This window comes from Oreochromis niloticus, unplaced genomic scaffold, assembly GCF_001858045.2.
Source record: "Oreochromis niloticus isolate F11D_XX unplaced genomic scaffold, O_niloticus_UMD_NMBU tig00006675_pilon, whole genome shotgun sequence".
Classification (NCBI taxonomy): Eukaryota; Metazoa; Chordata; class Actinopteri; order Cichliformes; family Cichlidae; genus Oreochromis; species Oreochromis niloticus.
This window is the reverse complement of record NW_020328118.1, coordinates 16,815-24,835: the sequence shown is the minus strand read 5'-3', so window position 1 is coordinate 24,835 and position 8,021 is coordinate 16,815. Positions and strand designations below refer to the sequence as shown.

Here is an 8,021-nt window from a genome sequence, read left to right as displayed (position 1 = left end):
TTTAAAGAGGGCATTAGCCCCTCCCCCAACTGTGTGCACCAGCCAATAACAGGACAGATTGTGCTCTGAATAAAGCTGTCCCAGTTTGTACATATGTACACAGTATGAATCCAGAATCCAGCACACAAACAATCTTCAAACAGAAAAAATGCATTAGCAGCCAAACAAATGGAAGTTGAGAGCTCTCAAATCTTCTGGGATCCTCAGGCTGGGAATTCCAGGCATGATGTGTGGAGCACAAAGGCCGGATCACTTTTAGTGACTAAACTAGTCTTTAGGAGCACTAACGAGGCCACATCAGAAGGTCTGAGGCAGCGAGTGGCTCATGGAGTCAGCGTCTGTGATGCAGGCAGGAGCCTGACCATGGAGGGCTTTAAAGATCTTCTTTATTTGGATATCAATGAAAAGTCCTCATCAATACTAAGCAGCAGACATCAGCAGCATCAAATGAATGATGCAGTGTTTAATGTCAAAAGTTATATTGAAGCAGTGTCAGCTCGAGGGACTCTTTGGTCCAAATGTTTGGGAGCAGAAACTCTCAGCTTTGCCCTCAGAGTTAGTGACGTGTCACTTTAACCTGCAGCTAAATGAAAACAACACATTTATGTCTATGATTCAAAGGCAGCTTTGCTTCCTGTGCTGCTGGGTCACTAGTCTGAGAAATTCTTGTTGTGGCCAAGTGCCACAGTTTCATCATCACTTTGTAAAGAGGGAACTTCATCTGACACATTTTCACAGCTTTGAAGTGGAAATGATGCTTTGAAGGAAACACAGGATGGATTTGCCTTCTATGCGTTGCTGCTCTGGACGGTGAAGCCCTGCAGAAGCTGCTGTGCTGCTGATACTGAGAAGGTTTGTGTTTCTCTGTGTTTGATGAGCTCAGACTTCTGTAAATATGTATACTGTATGTATGAAGAGGCAGATGGAGCCTGTGTCTCACTCATGTAGTGACTGTTGTTGTTAAACAGACACCATGACAGAGATCATAAAGGTCTCCTGATGTTAGAAATGAGACAAAGGCAGGAGGTGTGTGGACTGTGTTTAGAAGCATGTGTGTGCTACTGAAATGTTTGAAGTCTGATTTCACATGAATGAAAAGCTCCACCAACAACTTTTCCTTCATCTAACTGCAGAGTTTTTTCTGTCTGTGTACAAACTGATGTCTGTCTCACTTCAGACTGGATTTAAATTGAGCTTCTTCAGGTCACACCTTCTTGCATTCACTCCAAAAACAGAAACGTGTCGTCTGACTCTCAGACTGAGTCAGAGTAAAGTTCACATACACAAAATATTGGGGTTGTCACTGAAGAAAAGTAATGTATTAGTTTTGTGCTGTTCTTAAAAGTAATGCAGAATCTTCATCAATCACTCATTAAAGAAAGCACTCTCCCCTGAACCTGACCTTGATGAACCTGGTCAGTGAACTGAACCAGTGCTTCTTCCATGTTTCTTATAGCCTCTAACATAAAACTGACAGACAGACCAAGAATGTCTCATGATACCGTTTTAGTGTAGACTGGATTAATAGACCAGAATTCACTCAAAGCTATTCACAGGACAGAATCAGATGAATCAAAAGTGTCAAATATTATAGAGCTCAGAAGAAATAAGTCCTGTGCATTAAAGTCAGTATCAGCTTTCTGCTCTGTCTTGCAGCATATTCATGAGAATCAGACGTGTTTTTAATTATGTTTTGGTGTTTTCAGCCAAGGAATCATTCTTCATGGAAGTTTCCATCACCTAACTAGAAAAACTGGTAACTGCATGCAGCATAGTTTCAGTTTACAACACTCCTGATCTTAGTGATGTATCAACAGTAACAACATGTTATTTAACAGAGCTGTAAAAAGACTATTTTAATTTAAATTTCACTTTAATCCAGATCATCCATCAGATTTGTTTTATATAGATTCAGTTAAAATGTGTCTCCTCCATCAGTTCCATCTGTGATGCTGTCAGCAGATGAATGTTTAACTTCCTCAGTGTGTCTGCATATTACCAGGTTATTACAACTTTATTCTACTCTGTTCCTTTTGTTTGTATTCATTGACCAGTATGACCAGTCTGGACAAGACTTCTTCCAGCCCTTGCTGACCAGGAGACCACGGGTCTCACTCAGACTCCCAACTCGTCAAATGTGTGACGCATGGTCAGGCTCCCTCTGCTTCACCCCCCTCGCGTCGAGAATTGACGTGCAGGGTCCTCTCATTGAATACTATAGCGCTCCCTAAACGTTGTTTATTGACGACAAGAGATTGCCGTGGAAGAGCCTGTTGTCCGTATATTTATATATTTCCGAAATCACATTGTAGTGACGTGTACTGAACACAATATATTATATAATGTAAACAACTACCTGAGAAACAGCAGATACAGCAGATAAATTAATTATAGGCCATTACTTTTGTATCGTTTATTGCATTTATGGAGGGAGAGGTGTATGCTGGGTAATGGCACAGCTAGCGACCGGGTGACTTTATTCACCCGCTTCGGCTGTTATCAGTCCATACAATGGGCGTTATTAGCAGAAATCAGTCCCATAGATATGGGCCATCCACCTGCTAGATTGTTCAGAAGGTTGTTATCATCCATCCAGATGGAGGATCACTAACAGGAGCGTGGGAAGACTCCAGAATCCACTCTGGCTGGAATCCGGTGGATACAGCAGTGTTACAGGTAAGACCATTTAAACGGACAGCATTTATAGAATGACTATTAAAAGTCAGCGAGTGTCAATAATGTTAATGTGCTTATGTTAGTAATACAGCGAGTGCTAATATAACAGCTTTAAGATGCATTTGTAGATATTATTACGTGTTTTACCGTCTTTATGGTGCTAGCTTAAAGTTACGGTGTAAACGTTAGCTTATATTGTAGTAAAGCTGTTACTGTTTAAACGATGTTGGCACAGAAATATTAGCTTCTGTCATGACTGATGAAGTTACTAGTTAATAAAGTTTCCAGTAAAGGGATTAATCGCAGCCACAGATTGACAGTAAATATGCCGATTAGCTTCAATGCATCTGTTATAAATATGTGCAAGTTTCAGTGCTTCGTTTAAACTGTATGATACTTATACTGACCCAGGGTCAGTGTGAAATACAATCCTAGCTGTGTGAACAAAGCCTGGCTCCTTTAATCCTGCAGGACAAACCTCAGGATGCAGGTTATTATGACTCTTTCCTGCTGGCACACCTGTCACACCTGAGAGTCAGCTAGAAACTTACAGTGACGTGGACATCATGCAAAGACTGCCAGACTCTGTAATACTGTAAATGATCAGTGACTCAGGTTAACACTAAACTTTAAACAGTCCCTCTGTGTCTCTGTGTGTGCTGAACATCTGGAATCAGATTGAGTCAGGCTGCATCAGCTGAATCTGTTATTTGTAAATATCAATATTTTTTATTCAGGTGTGGGGATAATATGTAAGACTGCAGTGAAGCGATGTACCAGATGAATCCCTGGCCAAAGGTATCGTACTTAAATCAGACTACTGATCCAGCCACATCAGCCTTTTGTGAGCTCTGTTTAAAGTAGACTAAAAATGAATTCCAGGTTCCTGAGAGGTGGACAGAGAGCACAGAAACACATGTTCATACATACAGCTGCAGCAAGCTTACATTAATTTTAAATAGATTTGTTACTCTGATGTCTGTCTCTCTGTTAGTCCTCTGACAGACTGGTACCTGTCCAGGTGTGCTCTACCTGTGACTACTGGGACAGGCTCTAGCTCCTGAAATAGAAATTTTCTATTATTCTCATTTAAAGTATTTAAGTGCTTATGCATATGCTTAGTTGTGACACTGTTATAGACTGTTCAGTGAAAGTTTCTAAAACTAGATGAACTTACTTCAGCATCAGCAGTTTGAGAAAACAACTCCCTTTACAGGTGCTGATGAGGCCAAGGGCACAAAGCAGCTTAACCATTGATCCGTTAGGTTTCATAGCGAGACGTGTGAAGTGTGGTAGGATCAGTTTGTAACTTCCTCCCTCTTCCTTGGATTGCATAAAGGAGTGGGAGCACCACTTCTGTGGCAGAGCTGACATGACTGTGAACTTAGATGTTTGATGTGTGTTGGCTCTCCTGCGCGCAGTAATAAATAGCTTGATCACAGCTCTTTCTGTGTTGCAGACTTTATTTACAAACTTCCACGATACCCCCCACCCTCCCACTGTGAACATGAATTGAATATTCAGAAGACATTTGTTTAAATACGTCTAGAAATCTGAGCTGTTGGTGTGGTAATAATATTAGAGCTGGCAATCTTTCTTACTGAATCTCTACTGTGAGTCATGTTACCTGAGATTAATTCTATGTTTACCTGACAGCCTGGACAAATGTGCTGTGTGAAGAATGTAAATCAAATCAGATCTTAACTGCTTACATTTAAGGAGCCTGGTCATATTTAATTATAATATGAACCAAAGATTTTCTGATTGCTGATTCTAAGAGTCTTTGTGGAAATCCTGTTTGGCTTTTTGTCATTTTAATTCTCTTTTCTGTTTTCCAGAACAGTTCGCCACAGTCGCTGTCCACATGGGTCAGTGGGACCAAGCAGCACTCTGCTAATGTGTGGACTCTGACCAGCAACATCCAGCAAGACCCAGGCAGCGTTTTCTATCTCCCAGCTGGAGTTTTGTTTGTGACGGGAGAGTCAGATTTTTGTTGAAGCTGGAGGAACAGCCTCACACTTGCAGAGGTAAGTCAGTTTGCAGAGATCCCTCCCACCCTGGCTTTTATGTGGCAGATTTCATATCTGAAACAGTAATATTTCAGTGACTGCTGCTTATACCACAGGTTAATACACGCTACTGATCCCTGATGGGAGAATCATCACCTCTGCCAACAAAGAAGCCTGGTGGATGTTTGTTTGCAGTCTGATGATGGGACATCATGCTCTGCATCTTCAAAGTTTGTCTCTTGATTATTATTCATACACAGTAATGTGAAGTATGCTCATATCTAGTATAACTGGACCAACCTGGTGCTCTTCATTTATGGAGGCTGTTGAGTCTGAATGTTGGATGTTGTGTATCTCGTGTTCTCTGGGCTTTGTTGTCCTCAGTCTTTTTGCAGGATCAGAAAACAAAACCAGGAGGCCTGTAAATGTTTCTTCTCCAATTGGATGATGATAAGACTGTGACATGGGATGCCACCTTTAGTCTTGTGATGAAGCAAAGCTCAGGAAGAAGTGTGATTAAATGGTACCCACATGTGTGCTGCTGAGAAGGATGTACAGGGGCACCTGCAGCCAAATCCAAGCCGCCTCAGGTTAGTTGTAGTTGCAGAATGCCATAGGACTGAGACAGCTGAGGCATCAAATGTTTGATTAAAGCGATGAAAAGGAGAAGTTTCTTCCCTGTAATTATCACTTTTTAAAATCTGTAGCAACTTCAGGTCTGTCAGCGTGCTGAGGTCACAGAAACAAGAAAAGCAGCTTGACTTCAGAGTGTTGTTTACAGTTTTCTGTCATCATGATCTCCCGTGAAGTTTATCACTATTAGGCAAGCAGTAAGTCCACAGTACTGTAATGATGATTCTGACTTTGGTCACGGTTGCATAATATTTTAATATCCATCCATCCATCCATTCGCTTCCACTTATCCTTTTCAGGGTCGCGGGGGGCGCTGGAGCCTATCCCAGCTGTCATAGGGCGAGAGGCGGGGTACACCCTGGACAGGTCGCCAGTCTGTCGCAGGGCCAACACACAGAGACAGACAACCATTCACACTCACATTCACTCGCACATTCACACCTAGTGACAATTTGGATTATCCAATTAACCTATCCCCACAAGCTGCATGTCTTTGGACAGTGGGAGGAAGCCGGAGTACCCGGAGGGAACCCACGCAAACACGGGGAGAACATGCAAACTCCACACAGAAAGACCCCGGCCTGATGGTGGAATTGAACTCAGGACCTTCTTGCTGTGCGGCAACAGTGCTAACCACCGTGCCACCGTGCTGCCAATATTTTAATAATATACAATTATTTTTTGTAATTCATATTTTTTATGTTAATCAAAAATTTACTTTGTGAAATTTGTATTTGAGAATGAAGAATGTGACAATATATTTTTGTTCAATATTTAATTTCTTTCGGTTGCAATTGTTAAATGAAAGAAAAAGAAAAATATATTCTAATTTAGCAAACTAATTTATCAAATATATATATATTACTTTTAATACATTAATTTGACACCTGTATTGAAAATACCATATTGTATTCATACAGAATCAGTTTGGTATCATTGTTTGTCTGATTGCTGAGACTAAGAGCTACTTTGATCTGTGTAGATCTAAAGTATCCAAAGTTGAGCTCTAATGTTTCTTCACCCTTGTGTGTGTGATATGTGATTTCCTACATGCTGGCAGAGCAGAGCGGCAGTTTGTGCTCACAGATGGTGACGGTGTGGAGAGACGGTGGTGTTTCCTCAGAAGAACTAGCAGAGTCACAAAGGGCACGAGTCCATCTCACCACCTTGACTTGCTGACTGATGCTCGTCTGCACTGCACAGAGGAAATCAACTGACCGAGGTTTGTCCAGTGACGTGTTATGAAATGTATATTTGTTTTATGCTTACAGATTTGTTTTTCTTGACAGAGGCTCTGCAGAGGTTAGACAAAGCAGAGAAAATATGTGCTTTACATTTTACTGTGATTTACTGGGATATTTGTAGCCTGATGTTTAGCAGGAATGGAGAAATGGAATCAAAGGGAGATGTTTTTGATGTTTTTGTAATGTGAGTAAATCTTCAATATTATTTATTTGCTTGGTTATTTTAGGAGTGTTTCTGGGTGAGGGAGAGAGGAGTCATCATCCAGGTAAAGTGACGTGGATCAGTGGACACACTTGTCTCCACTTTAAAGGAGACGATCCGAGTCATCCCTAAATGTTAGTGCTTTCAAATACACAAACATTTTTAAAGGACAAAAACGAACATCCAACTTTGACTGTAAAACAATTAAATCTTTGCATGTGTGTTTTCAAACTCTCAGATGGGCAGGATATCAGTCTTGGACTGTCTGACCTGCAGGAGCAGCACTGAATGATCACCACACATGATCAGTTTTGCTTTTGGTAAGTAGAGTTACCTAACTACAGTAACTCTAAACACATGCCATCCATTTCTAACGGCCTGGTTACTTCCTGTCAGTTATTTTAGAAACCATGTGGTCACCTGACCTAACACTGTTTCTTCTTCTTCCCCTTAATGCTGAAGTGTCAAATGTCAACCAGCTGGAGAGGAAACTACACCAGTGTACTGGGATGTTTCACCAACACGTGCCAGACGCTATTCCTTCATGGTGACATCACCAGAGACAGCCCCGCCCACCTCAGGACCTCGCCATTGATCATGATGGTTATAATGATGACAGCGAGCGGAACTAAGACTGTAAAAATCCATGACCAGAATGTTTAGATGCTTTCTAATTATTCATGAATACTGAGAGCCTCTTTCTGTGTTTTGTCTGGTTTGGGGTTGTTGTTTTTTTACCTCATTTGTTACTAACAAAGTTCACCAAACTCACACAGTTTACATTCTGTATGTTTCCATCTTTACCAGCCACACTCTTAACTGCAATTAAGCAAATAATCCTCGGAAATCGTCGTTTTTCTCTTTTGTAATTTTGTAATTCAGTGAATATACTGCGCTGCTTCCTTTTATTGCGTCACACATTGCTTTAAGTTTTTCAGTGTTCAGTTATTTTTTTACTGCTGTTTGAATTCTCTGTATGTTTGACCCTGTAGACTGTTTGATGGACTGCTTGTCTTCCTGTTTGTAACCGCTGCCTGTTTTTGACTAAAGATTTGGATTTCTGACTTTAACACAGCCTCTGCGTGTCCTCCCTTTGTGTCCTCTTCCTCTGTGAATGTGTTGCATGTGTCACAGATTCATTTTATTAACAGCTTTCCCACAGTGAATTGCATCAGCATTCATTCACAGCACATTTCAGAAGGATTCAGATCAATACAGTGATCTTATAGTCAGAATTATCCTGACAGACTGCCACTG

At 41.1% G+C, this 8,021-nt stretch overlaps 1 long non-coding RNA gene across 7 annotated transcripts; it reads left to right on the top strand.

Annotated features, from left to right (window-relative positions):
- Window positions 1-2,617: 2,617 nt before the first annotated feature.
- LOC109200128 (uncharacterized) lies at window positions 2,618-7,799 on the top strand. Of its 7 annotated transcripts, none has more exons than XR_003218128.1 (9): window positions 2,628-2,676; window positions 3,414-3,474; window positions 4,515-4,703; window positions 4,802-5,275; window positions 5,393-5,515; window positions 6,379-6,540; window positions 6,790-6,898; window positions 7,003-7,084; window positions 7,227-7,799. It is a non-coding gene; the product is annotated as an uncharacterized LOC109200128 (long non-coding RNA). The 7 variants fall into 7 exon arrangements; XR_003218129.1 differs by lacking the exon at window positions 2,628-2,676 and adding an exon at window positions 3,258-3,291; XR_003218130.1 differs by lacking the exon at window positions 3,414-3,474 and having other exon boundaries at window positions 2,618-2,676; window positions 6,405-6,540.
- The last annotated feature ends 222 nt before the right edge of the window (window positions 7,800-8,021 follow it).